Below are 17663 nucleotides of genomic sequence, written 5' to 3' on the forward strand. Positions count from 1 at the left end.
CAAGATGAGTTAGTGGAGCATATGTTTTTTCTATGCCCATGGGTTGAACCTGTCTGGTTTGGAGGCCAACTTAACTACAAGGTGAATAAAAATGAAATTGATACTTTTAGTAATTGGTTACATTCTCTAATTGTGAATAATATGGGCATTAAGCAAGATAAAACTTGGCTCTTGTCACAAGTTGCGTTGACTTGTTGGAATATTTGGAAAGAGAGATGCAATGCTATTTTCAATCAAAAGAGTGTATCTCCTTTCTAGGTTATTCACAAGACTAAATCTGCCTATGCAACTTTTATGGAGGCTACTAGGAGAACTCAAAGGGCTGCAAGTGGGATGCGGACAAGCTCTAACAACCTTGAAAATCGACATGGTACTTTTCAACCCGTTCATGCTTGGTCTCCACCTGATCGATCATTGTTTAAAGTTAATGTGGATGCTAGTTGGAATGCTTCAACGAAGAAAGGAAATGTTGCAATGGTAATTAGAGATTCAAATGGTAAGTTTGTTGCCGCAAGAAAATCATGTATCTCAGCATCAAGTGTTCAAGTGGCGGAGGCAAAGGCAATTTTGGAGGGGTGTATGCTTGCCAAGAACTTGGAGCTAGACAAAATCATCATGGAATCAGATTCTAAGGAAGTAATTTTTAACTTAAGTAATTCCATATTCAATGGCAGGTGGGACATGGTTCCAGTCTTAAGGAAAATTCTGCGTGTGAAGGAATTTTTCCAGATGTGTTGTTGGTCCTGGGTGCCTAGATCGACAAATATGGTTGCTGATCGACTTGCTTCTTCCAAGAACTCGGAGATGAGTGATTATACTTGGGTCGACAGACCTCCATCTTCGATAGTTTATATATTGAACAAGGATGATTTACCATGTCTGCCTTAAGTCTTGTTTAGGATCGAGTGATTTAGGGTGACACAATGGTGTAATTGTGTCGGGTCTTTGTTCCCTATATCACTCTGAAGTAGTTTATTTGTATTATGTTTTGTTGATTATCCCTTGGTGTGGAACTCCTTGTAGTTTTTTTGCTTTGCCCTGGTTATAAATCCAGTTTACCAAAAAAAAAAAAAAAAAAAGCCAAACAAGTTCACCGGTTCATCATTGAAACAGATAACAAGGATTTTGCTGCCAAAAACGAAGCCCCAGAGAGGTAGAAACGCATGAGAAAATGGCAAAAAAGGGATCAGAAGTGAGTTGCAGGCAAAAATGGGAGAAAATGACAAGTCCCTACAAATCAGCTTGTTGTTTCCCTCCCATCAAATGCGGGAAACATGTTAGTTTGTATCAAATGCGGGAAACATGTTATTTTGTAAGAGTGAGCCCTTCGCACATTCTTTTTTATTTATCACACTTTTTATTAATTTATATCTTTTGATTTTTTCTTAATTCATCTGATTTGATGATCGAAAATTAAAAAGATGTGTAAAAAATAAAAAAAGATATGTGGATATTACACCCTCATTTTATACGAGTGCATACTGCATTATATACGTTTTGTTTTAGTCTTCTTTTCAATTATTTTGCTAATTGCTATCTAAATTTTGTTTACTTACCCTTTTAGTCAAGGAAATAAGAAGGGAATAATGATAATACTCTACAAGAAAGTGTTTTAAGTCGAGTACAACGATATTAAAGAAACTATTCATGTGCGTCGTCAAGTTAATGATTTAACTCATTGTCTTTTTCGCTATTTTTTTTACTAATAACTATAGTACCTGATTTGATGAATCTTCAGCCATCATATCAAATTTACTCAGTGGTTTGCGTCTACCCTGACACACCCTGATCGGAATGTCCACTAGGACTCCGAGTCGAGCTGTGCTAGCCGACACCTGGAAGGTGACTAAGCCATAAAGTATAGTGATGTGGAAAATGTGAATAAATTTGAACCTAAAAGTGCCTAAAGACCAAAGTGCACTGTGAGCGGGAATGAACCCATTTCACACGCGACGTTAGAGCATAAATAAAGTACAGTAGTGTGGGTAAGGATCATACCCTCAGAGGTAGCCACCCATACTGAGATTCACCAAGAATCCTCGCTGATACGAAATTTCAGTAGCTAAAACCTGGAGGGGTGAAAAACAGAAAATGTGAGTGGGCAAAAACAAAGCTTTTGTAGAACCATTTCTCTTTCCAAAAATAATAACCCCTCACCATAAAATGCGTACAATTTCCTAGAAAATAATAATACATACGTATATAAAAATCAGGCTTGAGAGCAATGAAAACCAAAGTGAGTGCCATGTCAAGTATCTCAGTAATAAATATGTAAACCAGGTGATGCAAATCAATATAAAAAGATATATCAGCCGGAGTCACCTAACGTGACCTGTATGGCTGAATCTATAGCTCATAAACAATTCCGGCACATGAGTCGGAACCACATAGTGTGATCTATACGACAGGCTATATGTAAATAAATACGCTCAAGTGCTACGATCACGTGAAGGCTGTGCGAAGTATCGCAAGTTACCTACGAGTCGGAACCACTTAATGTGGTCTGTACAACAGGTTGGCACCTGCCTTAGATCCAAAGTGAACGTGTGGTGCGGGAGGTGAACGATCACGTGAAGGCTAAGCCCTGACCTCGGGCGAAGCACTAAAACCGGGGTGCAGGATAATGAGTACCAAATGCATTCAGGCGTAACCATATACATCACAACCACTAACATCATAATGTACTTACCTATAGCTTACCTGGGCTCTGCAGCATCAAGCAACATTATGCATGACTACACTAATGCATATACTAAAATATAACGTAAGTATGACATGGCATTTCAATCACATTTCATTTAAAACAATTTCTGGGAAAAATGTAAAGTATACATACGTATATATAGAAAACCAAAAGCCCACTCACTTGGAGTCCGCTCTATAACTCCTTAGCATGAATATCGAGATGTCTCGAACGACAGTCACCTAAAGCAAATATCAAATCACATCTCATAATCGTTACTGATAAAACATGTAATTTACATAAAAACACATCCCCAAGGACGATCTAGAATGATTTGAGACCCATTGACCAAACGTTAACCGTCGATCAAAGATTGACGGTAGGGTCCACAACCTTATATAACTCAATCCAGAAGATCTGCTCCTCGGATTCCGATCAGTAACTTCCAAAGATCCACATTATGTTTCTAAAACATTATCCTAAAATTTCATTATGATCTAACGGTTAGATGTTCGCCAATTGCAAATTCAAGTGGCGGTTAACGTTTTATTTTACGAACTTACAAATCCAATTCGGGAAGATCCGCGCATTGGATTCTCAATCCATAAGTTCTTATCCTCAAATATTACGTACTATAACATATTAAATTTTGGTGACAATCTAACGGTCGAATCGTTGATTCATATTTTTTCCAAGTAACGTACCTTAATCAAACTAGATTCACAATAATCAAATCACATCATATGGATATCAAATCTAAGATCAATGTATCGATTTAACATAAAATAGCATCGACGATCCACTGGCTACGTGCCGCCGCATGCGCTGCTGCCGGTGGCAGTCGGCCACCTTGATTCGTTGGAAAATTCAACTATTTCTAAAAGTTCTCAAATTTTACAGGAATGAAGATCTCAATGAGTGGAGCAAGTTTCACACCCCAATTTGACCGGGAAAAGCCCCAATTTAGCTCGAACCCTAAACTTGGGTGTGTTTGATTCAACCTCCAAATTCACTCCAATGCCACAAAACATTGCTTGAGCTTTGTTCCTAGGGTTGAGGGGAGCCTAGTGGTGGTGGTAATTTGCTGGGTTAACTTCACGATCGTCGGATTTCGCCATGGCACCCACGGAACACACAGGTTTCATTCTACTCGAATTCAAGCTCAAACCCAATAACATTTAGTTGGAAATGGAAGAGGGGAAGATAAGGAGTAGTTTTACATGGTGGTGAGGGTTAGATCGTCGGAAAATCGACGGAAAAATGTCGGGAAGGCGGCAGTGTGGGTGGTGCCCGACGGGTTACACGGGCCAACCTGTGTCTCCCCCCCCCCTCTTTTTTTCTTCTCTCCTTTCCCCTCCTTGCTCCTGAAAAATGTCGGGAAGGCGGCAGTGTGGGTGGTGCCCGACGGGTTATACGGGCCAACCTATGTCTCCCCCCGCCGCCCCCCTCCCCCCCCCCACCATTTTTTTTCTTCTCTCATTTCCCCTCCTTGCTCCTGTTTCTAATTGGTCACCTTCCTTCCTCCTTTCCTCTTTTCTCTTCTCTCCTTCTTATCCTAGCCATTGATTTCTTTCTTTCCTTCCATCCCAACCACAAACGTGGCCTCACAGATCTTTGCTGCAAAAATCTGGAGCATTCCAAGTTAAATAAAATTACCCAAATATCCCTAACTTTAAACGTTAATAACTCTTCCTTTATAACTCCAAATCACTTCCTGTTTGAACCCACGCGTCCGTAGTGATGAGTACTACAAGAATAAGCCAAGAAAACGAACATTACGTAACATGACACGGCAGTCAACAAAAGTCAACACTTGACCTTAAAGGGTATTTTCGTAACTTCACTTATTAAAATTATAAAAATCATAATTTTTAGGAATGGGATGTTACATTCCCGCCCATCCCCAATTAGAAAAAACTCTCCCTTCACTTGTGATTCAGCTCCCCTCAATTTTGAAGGTTGATTCGGTGCCTGTGGTTAATAATAAAATATTTGTCTTCTGCAATAAGACACATTTATATCATTTCTATATATGATTGCGATTTATGACTAAATTTTTTTTCTTCAAAAGATAAAATGTTGACAATTAACTCAAGTAAAAGACATGTATTTTGAATTCGTCTCCAAGCAAATAAGAAGACGAGAGCTGGACCAGTTAATGCCGGTGGAGGCGAGTCCCATTTACAATATGTGGGTTGGAACTTTTTATTTTTTTTATTTTTAAGACTTTGGCATGATTAATTAATTAATTAATCATCCATATATGTTATATTTGACATCCAGGTCTAATCTGAGTCTTTTGACTATTACAATGCTGTAGTTGCAGAGACCATATCCAAATGATTCCGTTTGTTTATTATTTGATCTATCGAGTGTATTGCCCAGCAAATACAACGAACATATTAGATTGGTTGTAGGCTTGTTTTCTTAATATAGATTGGTTGTACTGAATATCTATTTGTCATATTTGTGTACCAAAAAAAAAAGTATCTATTGGGGGTGCGTTTGTTGAGCTTGAATGTGATGCCCTGCGAGTAGTCAATTAAGTGGGCAGTTTGCATGGTGATAACTCATCCTTGGGTCTTCTTGCTGAGGATATTAGGTCTGGCTTACAATTTTAGTTGATTCTCGAGCTTGTCATGTCCATAGATCTGTCAATTATGTGATGCATAGATTTTGATTAAGTTGACTTTATTTTTTGATTTTGATGATTATTTATTTGAAGAGCCTCCAGACCTTATCCAGGATGTCATTCTTGAAGATTGCAATCATCTTTGATATCTATTAAAATCTCTAACGTTTCACTTCAAAAAATAAAATGCGGACTCGGGTAATTTCTTTATTTAAAAAAGTTATTCCCCCCACACTCCCCATCCTCCATTAATAAAAAAATAAAGGTTTTCTCGATTTATCTCATGAACTTGTAAGCAATTGCCAATTTCTTTATTTAAAAAAGTTATTCCCCCCACACTCCCCATCCTCCATTAATAAAAAAAAGGAGATGGTTTTCCTGGTTTATGTCATGAACTTGTAAGCAATTACCAATTTCTTTAAAATAGTTATTCCCCTTCACCACCACCACCACCACCACCACCACTCACCACCCCCACCCCCCTCCTTCTCTTTTTCCTTGCAACATTTAGGTCACCCCAAAACTAACTCAATAAATTATTATAAACAGTCCGAGTCCTAGAGACTCTGATCAACTTCAATAAATAGCTCATTATCTCTTTTGCTTTCAAATTTTCAAAATTTGAATTCATTATTTTGTTCTTTTCATGTGGACAAAACGCGAGCCCCTTAAGATGATAACAAAATCATTTTATGGATCAGACTCGCTCGAGGGCGAATTGGGTAATTGTGGCAATGGACTTTGGTGAAACCAAAAGTTGTTTTTACCCATGAATGAGGAAGGCAAGCACTTTGGGATGTTTTCTGTGGGCCGTGCCATGAAAACTGGCCCAAAATGAAAGTAAGCTGCCATGTTACTCATAAAAATGACTCTTTGGTCGACAAAGAAAGAAGGTAATTGTGCTCAATTGATCATGGTTGTGGAGAGTTCTTAGTGACAGCCTTTGATTGGTATGTTCTGCCTATACACGTTGACAAGTTAACGAAGTTCAAAACACGCCAGATTATCAAAAGAACCACTTTAGAGATTGTCCAAGTTCGTATGGATTTGGTCTAGTCGTGTTCAATGTCCGTTTCATCAGAGAGAGAATTAAACTCAAATTTCATGTACGATAATTGCTAACTAATGAAACAAAACAACAACAAACACAAAGAAGCATGAAAAGGCTACTTAAGCCAACAGCTCATGGCACATTGCTCTGTTATTGTTTTCTTGCCTTTTTTTCTCGATCAGGTTTTCTTGACCTTTTAAGTACAACCAAGATGCACAAAGCATGAGATTTTTTGGTATTAAAATAGGTAGAGATATATATCTTCCTGGTTCAGAAACTCAATTAACCAAGACAGTGTTTTCGCCTTTTTGAACTCAATCTTAAATCCCTATTTTTGAGATTTAGAGTAAAATTATATATTCAGGGTCCAGAAACTTAGATGATCCCATTGGGCCTCCTTAAGTCGGGTCCCTCTTTGATCCATGATAGTTATTGGGCATTTGGATCATTGGTATGGTAATGGGCCACCTTCAAAATTTATTTGAGACAACGCCTACAAGTTAAACTCACAAACCTACTTGAAAAGAAAATTGATCCTCTACTAAATTTTAAGATCTATTGCTATTTCTTCTTACTTGTAAATAGAAAGTCTTATGCTGGAATTTCAACAACAATGACGAGCTCGATATATTATGACCCAACCATTAGGTACGTCGAGTTTGTTATATTATACTTTCCACTTACGGTGTAAGAAGGCGAAAACAGTGTATTATTTTGTGTATATGTATAGCTTGCTTTTATGTCTAGATAATTAACTTAACACATCTATTGCACCCGAACACAAGATAATAATAATAAAATAAAATCTGAGGTCAATCAACCATTTCATATATGGAATCCACTTTAGAATTCCCACATCTTAACCATTCATTGTGTATCGTGCGGTCAGAAATCATTTGATTTTTTATTATTTAAAATTAAACACAAATAGTATCTGACGAAAACTGACTGCACGATATACGATGAACGGTTAGGATGTGAGGATTCATATGATCCCCTTCCTTCATGTATTACTCCATACATGGTAGGTGAGGAAATCAACTTGTATGAAACAAGTCTATTACCATCAAAGCGTTTTTGTTTATTGATATAATGATATTAGAAGAAAAAAATTGCATATACATTCTATTATTAGACTGAAACACAAGCATTTAAATCAACCTGTTTTAAATATTGCGAGGAAGAATATATGAGAGTTTTCGTGAAGAATTAGAGCTGTAACCAAGTTGGTATTATATAATACAAAACAAGTTGTCAAGTTGGCATTATTTAGTTCGAAGAAGTTCTTGCTAGATTCAGTTGATGTAATCCAATGCCGGCATGAATAAAAAATCCAACTATATCTTAAAAATTATTATTTAAATCAACATACAGACCCCCCTGGTGAAAACACTCTTCAACACGACAAATGCAACGTCATCTAAATGTTTGAGGCAATATAAAATTCGGACAAACTCGATCGGAGTATAAAATTCGGACCAATCATTCTTAAAATTGAGCTATTCATACTATATTTTTTTATCACATTTTCATATCATTTTATGTAGTATTTAATAAGGACAGCCACATCATTTAAATTAATCAGATTTTTAAATTTAGTTCATTATTTAATAAACTAATAATTAAGAAAAACTAGTTAATTAAATGATGATTGTGGTGTACTCGTTATTCTCCTTCATTTCCTTGGGTTTTGCAAATTTTTCAAATGATATGGCTGTCCACATCAAATGCCACCTAAGTGGTATAAAAATATGATATGAATATCATTACTCTTTTTTGTTTGACCAACTTGTTACCCACCAAGATGCAAGACTAAACTGACTTTTAAAAACAACAATGAAGATGAAATCATAGCCGACTTCAACAGTAAACTCCACATCTCTTAAAGAAACAATATGCATGACTTTCAATAGGTCTAAATTCAATAATAAACCACCTATTCTATGAGGGCAGTGATCATTATTTATATTAAAATAAGGGAACGAAAAATCACATTTTTAAACTAAAAAGTCAATTATAGTACTTTAACAAAAAGTTCCCGGTACTATTCACTTTAACGAAAAATCACATTTTTAAACTAAAAAGTCAATTATAGTACTATTTACTTTACCTTTTATTTTGTCTTTATTATTAAACTCAAAGTTTTCAAATCATTTTCATTAGTTTTCCTTTAAAACAATCCATATGATTTCCCTATTAAAATGAGTGTACGAAATTGATAAACAATTCCAATCTAACTAATTAGGAAAACTTTAATAACACATTTTTGTACCAATTTGAAAAAGTATTGTGGGACCATGATTTTTAAGGGTCGGAGTAAAGCTGATTAGAATAATGTTACCTCAGAAGTCCAATCATGGACTTAATGGCTTTGAGCGGAGTTGTATCAGACAAAATAACGGTGCTACCTTTACCTTGTTCCGAGGCAATAGGCGAAGTCCGAAGCGATTCCACTAGGTGACCACATGCTTGTTCCGCAAAACACGAGATCTGATCCGAATAAGGACACAATTAGATTCATCATAGGTTTTGGAGTTCCTACAATCTAGAAATTGGCGTGCACCGGAAGTAATCACACTTCTAAGAGGATGCAATATCTAGTCCTAGATATCCTCTAGGATTCTGCCAATTTAGTACAAGGATTCAATCCTAAGAAAGTCTCTCTCCCATTCAATATAAATACACCTATCTAGGGTTCATCTCTATTAACGCATTCTTAGGATACTTATTGTCTTATCCAATGCTTGAGTCTAAAATTGTTTACTAACTTGACTGTTGGACAGCCTTTAATCAGCACACCCCATTTCGGTCTTGAGTTACTCACGATTGTTTTTGTTTTGCAGGTTACTTGAATTTGTGCTTCCATCATTTGCGACGACATGCAAATTTGGTTCCAACAATTGGTGTTTTCATTAAGAACAAACTCAGATTCCTCCCGACCAAATCACCCTACCCCAATAAAGATCCCCCAAATCACATTGTAATGAGCTGAATGCTTAAACGCGTAGCGTCAACCTTAAGATTGACTGAGTTATCGCCACGGACGAGATATGTGAAGACGTGATACATATTTGTTTGTTCTTGGAGGACCTTTGAGGAAATCCTTTAGCCAAAGAACCTCTAAGACTTGTCGACTTGAAAATGTGAGTGAAAGACATGGAAAAAGTCATCTCGTGCTTCAAAGAAGTGTCAGCCCAAATAACGGAAATCATTTATCTGACCTTCGAAATGTCGTCCTAATGCCCTACACCCAAGATGCACCGTCGGAAACCTAGGAGGCTACAAGGCCTTCACTCCCATCCAATGATCAAACAAAGAACCATCCCCAAAGTGAATTTCATATGCAACAAACAAAAATATCTGGGAAACACTGGGAAAGTAAGAAATACAGCTTGCAAGAAACTTCGAATGGTGACTTCGATCAATAAACCACTAGACATTGACTCCAATATCTTGATGTTCTCTGATCGAGACTTGGAAGAGGTCCATTCACCCTATAATGATGCCCTTGTCGTCAAAGTACAAATCTCTAACGCCATGGTCAGTCGGGTCTTAATGGACAACAGATCGAGAGTTAATGTCATCTTTAAGGATGTTGCATAAAATATGGGTATTCTAGATAGCATCAACAAGGGGAGAACCACCCTTCACACTTACATTCGATCCTTAGGAACGATAAAATTAGCGTTCCAGGTGGAGCCCTACAACCACTTGGTGACCTTCCACGTCCTAGACTGTTCGACTCCACGCAAAGCCATCATTGGTTGGAATTAGTTGCATAAGATGAAGGCTGTTCCATCTAGTTACTATCAACTACTTCGTTATACATCTCTAGGCGAGTAAAAGAAATAAAAAGAAGATCAATCAGCGGCCTACTGCTGCGCCGTTGAAAGCATGAATATGATATGGAATGGAGAAATAAGTTCAAGTTCTCTCACAGACGAGTTACAAAGAATTTGACTTAGATCTCGACCTCCAAGATGACAGCACTTTGGAGCTGAAAGCATACAAGGACGCCGTGTAAATCAGCCTTAATCGGGATAAGTCAGAGCAAAAAGCCAGAATCAGTTCAAAATTGACTGGCCATGAGAAAAAATAGTTTAGGAAGTTTTGTGGGCCAACAAGGATGTGTTCGTTGGGTCCGCGGACGGCATGCTCAAGATTGATCATTTTGTCATTTCCCATTGCTTTCACTTGGAACCAACTGCTAGACTAGTTATCTAGCCCAAGTGAAATCACGAAACACATCGGAGCAAGATCATAGAAGTCGAGATCGACAAGCTCAAGGATACCTACTTCATTGTTGAGGTGCACCATTCGGACTGGCTAGCGAACGTGGTATTGGTGCAAAAGAAAAAGGGCAAGTGAAGAGTGTGCGTAGACTTCACAGACCTAAACAAAGCTTACTTGAAGGATCGGTATCCACTTCCATGGATTGATCTGCTAGTAAACTCAACCGCGGGTCATGAACTGCTGAGCTTCATGGATCCCTACTCCGAATACAATTAGATAAAGATGTACGAGCCAGACATGGAACGTATTGCTACAAGATTATGCATATTCGGAGACACGGTGGAAGTTTATATAGATGATATGGTTGTCAAAAGCAAGGAAAAGAAGGACCACATAGTCTACCCCCAATACCTACTCTGAATATACAACATAAAACTGAATCTGAAGAAATGCACATTCGGAGTAGCATCATGCAAATTTGTGGGATGCCCGGTTACCAAACATGGAATCAAAGCCAATCCCAATCAAATCAAATCAATCATGGAGACCAGTTTGCCAAGAATCACGAAGGAGAAACATAGCTTAATGGAAATAGCGGTTGCTATCAGTCAATTTCTTTCGCGTTCCATCGACAAATGCAAGCCCTTCTTCATTACAATAAAGAAAAGTAAAAGCCTGCTCTTGACAGATAAGTGTGTAAAGGCCTTGATACATTTGAAGGAGTACTTGTCTAAATCCCCACTAATGTACAAATCGATTGACATAGAAGATTTGTACTTATACTTAATAGTATCAGACTGCGCAGTAAGCACGGCTCTTATTCGAGAAGACTTGGGGGAGCAGAAACCTGTGTACTACGTGTCAAAACTTATTCTTGCACTGGTAACAACAGTCAGAAAGTTTCGACCATACTTCCAATCATTCAGGGTGGTCTACATGACAGAATACCCTCTAAGATTCATCCTACACAACCCTGTGAGAACCCGTGTTTTTAAATATATTTGTTATTATTATTATTAAAAAATAATATTATATTAGTGTTTCTTTTATGTACATGTATTTTTATTTGCTTATATCACTAATTTACATTGTACGTTTACATGATACTTTTAGTTAGTTATTATTTTATTTTAATATTTTATCCTTATGAGTTATACTTGATGTAATTAGTACTCCAGTTGTTAGAGTGAAGCATGAATGCTAGGTGAGCACTCTGGTGAATATTAGATACTACATAAGTGGACGTGGCTAGTTAGAATATTGGAGGTGGAGTCTATGACAAGCTAGTTGTCAATATTGGTGGTTACACTTCCATGCATTTAGACAGCTCACTTGCTTTGTATACTTAATTTAGCAGGAAGTGGCAAATTAGTTAGCAGGAGGCGTTATGTTTCAAAAGCCATTTGTTACCTTAGGTTGACACCTCTTGCAGATAGATAGTCATCAGATGAGTCTAAGCTTATCAATTGCTACCAAAACCAACCATAGTCATGTACTAGCCGCCTCTTTTTAGTATAAATAGGAGCAGTTCCTATTGTTTTAAAGAGAACCCTAGCATGCAATGCATGCAACGTAGGCGGGGATGGATATAGAATGACATGGAAAATATGAGGAGTATGCGGTGCATGCAATAAGAGTTCATGTAGAGATTATATATACTTATATATATATATATATATATAGAGAGAGAGAGAGAGAGAGAGAGAGAGAGAGAGAGAGAGAGAGAGAGAGAGAGAGAGAGAGAGAGAGAGAGAGAGAGAGAGAGAGAGAGTAGGAAAGAAAAGAGAGTGGAAGAAATACATCGCTATCAAGGAGCTTGCTCAAGTACGTAGAGCTTAGCTATTATGGTAGTGACATGGACTCTTCATTTTAGCTTGGAATCTAGGTAGGGGAAATATGGCAAACCTTTACGGAAATTAATTTTATTAAATTTCGTGAAGTGTTATAATATCCTTGATCTTTTTGATTCATTGATGTGGTTGGATATTAATTGGCTAATTGCTTCAGTTGAGTGTTTACTTGTTATTGGTTATAGAATTGTTGCTAAAAGCAATATTCGTTGAGAATATACTGTGATACATGTGAAAGATGGGATGACATTATTTGTGCATCATTCATGTTGATGTGGTTAGAACATTAGTGATGAGATTGGTCTGGAATGAGGGTAATTGGAAATGATCTTTTGTGTAGCTAAATCTATTCATTGTGAACCAACCAGTGTGCACATTAGAATAGGATATAGGTGGAATAAATTGTCAATGTGTGCAATTTGGGTTGGAGATCAATGACTTAGATAAGAGTGCTAACAAAAAGGGTTTATGAACTCGGGATATCTTATGCTGGTTAATTTGTACAATAGAGTATTCGAACCACCACTACAGTGGTAAAATGCTTGGTATGAGACGTGCATGTCTGCGTATTTTATTATATGAGTTAATGGGAATAGTTTAAGAGGTTGCATTCATGCATTGTTATCAATAATGATTTGATATTTGGCTATATGATTTCATGACACTTAATTTAATATTGTCAATTTACTATGATAAGGTTATGTATTTATTGAGCTATTGAAGCTCATCCCTTTATTGTTATGCAAGTATATGAACTAGACATTCAAAAGAGTAGACATGATGGGATCAGATTAGATGTGAGAATAGAACGTTTATTCATCTATTTATTGTAGGTTGTAAAGAATTCTTGATTTCTTTAAGAATCATGAATTATTTTTATAAGAGGAATTTATTTTCCAACCCATTTCAATTTCCTTTTAATTATTTAGTTTTTAACTCACGTTTCGGATTCGGGTTCGAGTTTTTATTGTCAATCCCGGGTCCGAGACGTGACAAGCCCTGATGCATCGTCTAGGGTCACTAAATGGGCCATCAAATTGGAACAGCATGACATCATATACTATTATAAGACTTCAATCAAAACACAACACTAGCGGATTTTGTAGTCAGGTTCACCCTAGCAGCATAAAAAATTGTAGACTTGGCAGACCCTTGGAGCATGCCATGTTAAACCCCATCCTAAAATTTTTTGTAATTAGACAAATTCCCTAAAAGTTTATAGAATCTTGCAATTTGGTTCCCTATCCTATTCTAAATCTGGACCCTCCATCCAAATTTCCCTCATCTTTCACGCTGCCACGTGGCAGCCTCCTAACTCACTTATCCCTATCTCTCTCTCTTCCCTACGCTCTCTCAGATCTCTCACTCTCTCAGCTCATTCACTTTTTTCCTTCTTTCAGTTCAACTCTCTCTGTTTTGAACCCACACCGACGACACACCCATACATGCACCTATCTACAAACCCACACCACTGACGACACACCACCACCGCCACCACCACCACCACCACCACCACCACCGTGGATTATTTCTCTCACTCTCCCTCGTCTTGGTGGAGCTTGGTGAAGCCCAGAAACTAAGAACTAGCTCCGGTGAACCCCGTGAGCTTTGAGCCAGATTCTGGACTTCTCCGACCCTTTCACGGCGAACTAAAGGTACCAAAACTCTCATCTCATCTCATCTTTAATTTCATTTTGGCACTTAGATCATTAGTTGAATCGTCCAAATCGCCATCGACTGGAGCACGGGAGGCTTCGGCCTCCTTCCCAAGCGAGATACCAAACCCAGGCCCTTCAAGCCGTGACCAAACATCAGGCCTTTAGCCCTTTAAACCCCTGAGCCCAACCCTTCCATAGCCCAAACCAAAACCCTTGTCACATATGCCTTTGGGCTGTTTAAGACCCGAGCTGTAGGCCCGTTAACCCCAAACCCAAATCCATTTAATTTAATTTAATTTAATTTAATTTCTTTTTAAAACCCAATCAAGCCTTTGGGCCAAGTTAGCACGGGCCCTTGGCCCAAATCCTTGCCCCGGGCCTTAAGCCCAAAACCTTAAACCTAGTTAACCCCAAGGCCCAAACCCTTTAGGCCCATCCCGGTTGACCCAACCCGGACCGTTGACTTTGACCCAACCTGATTTGACTGTTAACCCAGTCAACGATCATCGTTGACTTCGACTTTGATCGGTCAACGTTGACTTTTGTTGATTTTTTTTTGGGTTTTAGTTTAGGACCCTTCCTAGGGTAATTTCGACGTCTTTGACCCTTTTTTGACGTCCGTTTTCCCAAATTCAATCGTTTGATTAGAGTTTTATTAATTGGATACTTTATGTGCTTAAGTGTGAATATTAGCGGTGATTTCATCATTCCTATTTCGTACGGCTCTTTGACGACAGAGTATCTATGAGTGGACCTTTTCTAAAATGCATGTTTTAATAGTAGAAATGCATACATGAAAAACATGATTTAATGATTACGTTTTATGAGATATTATGCTTACTTAGAATATTTTGAATTACCATATTTTCTATCAAACCAATATTCTTTCTAGTATATTTGATGGATGACGATATACTGTTTATGAACATGCTTTTACACACTTTTTTATAGTATAGATGATGGATGACTTTATACTATGAAGATGATTTTGAGATACACACACACACACACACACACACACCCACCTATGTTTGGAAAATCTATGTTCAATGGTTTTGTGCGTATCTAGTAGTCATATATTGACCTTCGGGTTGGGTGCTGTTGGAGTCTTTGGGCGATTGATACTTATATTGACCTTCGGGGTTGGGTGTTGTAGGAGCCTTCGGGTGATGATTCTTATATTGACCTTTGGGTTGGGTGCTGTAGGAGTCTACGGGCGATGATACTTATATTGATCTTCGGGTTAGGTGTTGTAGAAGTTTACGGGCGATTGATACTTGTGAAGGAAGTTTCTGAAGGAAGACTTCTATATGCCTTCGGGTGATACTGATACCACTAGTTAGCATACCATATACGAGATATGTTTTGTGAAAGGTTTTATGGCATGCTAGGGTTTTCGGAAAACCTACTACATATTATGCTATTGAGTTTTCATAAAACTGTGGGGGTTAGTATGTTGATAACTATTTAGTATTATATATATATATATATATATATATATATTAACTTGGTCCACTCATGTTTGTTTTGCGCCCTCTCAGGACATAGGAACGAGGATTACGACTCGCACTACGAGGCTTGCCCCTACCAGTGACATTGTGCTATTCTCTTTGCTTGACATCTATTGTAATAACACTTTTCTATCTTAACTTCCACTTGTACTCTGTATTAGATGTATGGTTTGAACATGTCATGCATTATTATTATATTCATTGTTAGCAGTTGAACATTATTATTGTGATAGTACTCTCATACTCCATGAATAGTCACATCCTATTATCTTGATATAATTCATAAGTGAAATTTATATGCATGTTCTCAGCATTTGCATTAATTAAATGGCTTTCGTCACCCTCGGGTCTCGGCTAGCACGTGACCATCTAGATGTCACCGAGGACATCGGGATAGGGGCATGTCATGTCAGAAATCCTTGCTTTCGGTAGACCCTCAAAGCATGCTATAAATGAGACTGGGGCAAGAATGGTCTTAATGACACCAGATGGCTCCATACTCGAACATGCCTTCAAGCTTGGATTCAAGGCGAGTAATAATGAAGCAGAATACGAATCACTCTTAGCGAGACTCTAGGGGCGGAAAAGCTCTAGGTGAAAGAGTTGTGAATCCACTATGACTCGATGATCATAGTTAACCAAGTCATGGGGACTTCGCTGCTCATCATCCTAGACAGGACTCTACCTAAACAAAGTCAAAGCGCCACTTGAGAAATTCGAGAAGTACGAAATCACCTATGTTCGAAGACGAGAAAATAGCCATGCTGATGCACTAGCAAGCATAGCGTCAGCTGTCGACTATTATCTTTGATAAACAATCCATTTTGAGTACCTTACTGTTCCAAGCATCCACGAGTCGAAACCAGAGGTAGTTGTTGTTATTGATGCTAGAGAAAATTCGATGGACGAAATCATTTACTACATACAAAAAGGAAAACGACCAGAGGATCGCCACTTGGCTAGAAAATTGGTCCAAAAGGCTTCAAGATACACAGTCATCAGTGGGAAGCTTTATCGACACTCTTATTCTGGGCCCAATACATTGTGTATCGCTCCAATAGTAGGCTTAAAGATCTTGAGCAATATCCATACCAGAGTATGTGGCAACCACACAAGAGGAAGATCATTGGCCTAGAAGGCACTAATTGCAGGATTTTACTAGCCCACCATGCGACATGATGCTACTTGCTACGCCTAAAGTTGCAATAAATGTCAAAGGTACACCTTTATGAACCATCAACAAGTAGAGGAACTCAATATATGCCCATTTATGCAATGGGGTATTGACTTAGTTAGGGCCCTCAAGTAGGCTCAAGGAAACAATGAGTACCTGATAGTGGCTACATACTACTTCTCGAAATGAGTATCCGATAGTGACAACGAGCTGCAGTTCACTAGTTCTGAAGTCACATATTGGTATAAGGAATTGGGAATCTGTCACCTCATTTCCACTCTAAGATACCCATAAGGTAAAATGGACAGGTAGAAGTTTTGAACAAGACCATCCCAATGTTTGAAAAAAAGGCTTGAAAAAAAAAAGCAAGTCTAGTATATCTTTTCTTCATTTTTATTTCTTTTATACTTATTTTTTTAATTATTAGAGATAAATTAAAAATTTATGATTTCATGCATCTGAGAAATTCGAATAAATCTACTTAATATCTTCTAACCAAAAACTAAGATACTTACATAAATTATCTGCAAAACATATGAATCTAACTCGAATAACAAATATATGAATGTATATTATACCTATAAGGCAGAAATGAAATTAACCAAAAGGTACAAAAGCATAATATACTTACTAGCAAGACACATTAATCTGTAATACATGTTGATAATGAAAAAGAATATGTCATTAGGTAGATAAATACAATTAACCTGTGATATAGGTTTATTATAAAAAAAAATAAAATAAAATCTATAATAAGATTTAGAGCACGAAGAAGAACAAGAAATAACAAAAAAAAAAAAAGGAAAAAAAAAAGAAGAAATACTTAAAGAGATAATAGAGAAGAAATTTACTTTTTAGAGAAAATTTTACC

This window comes from Pyrus communis, chromosome 13, assembly GCF_041283825.1.
Source record: "Pyrus communis isolate YQ-2024b chromosome 13, ASM4128382v1, whole genome shotgun sequence".
NCBI classification, from domain to species: Eukaryota; Viridiplantae; Streptophyta; class Magnoliopsida; order Rosales; family Rosaceae; genus Pyrus; species Pyrus communis.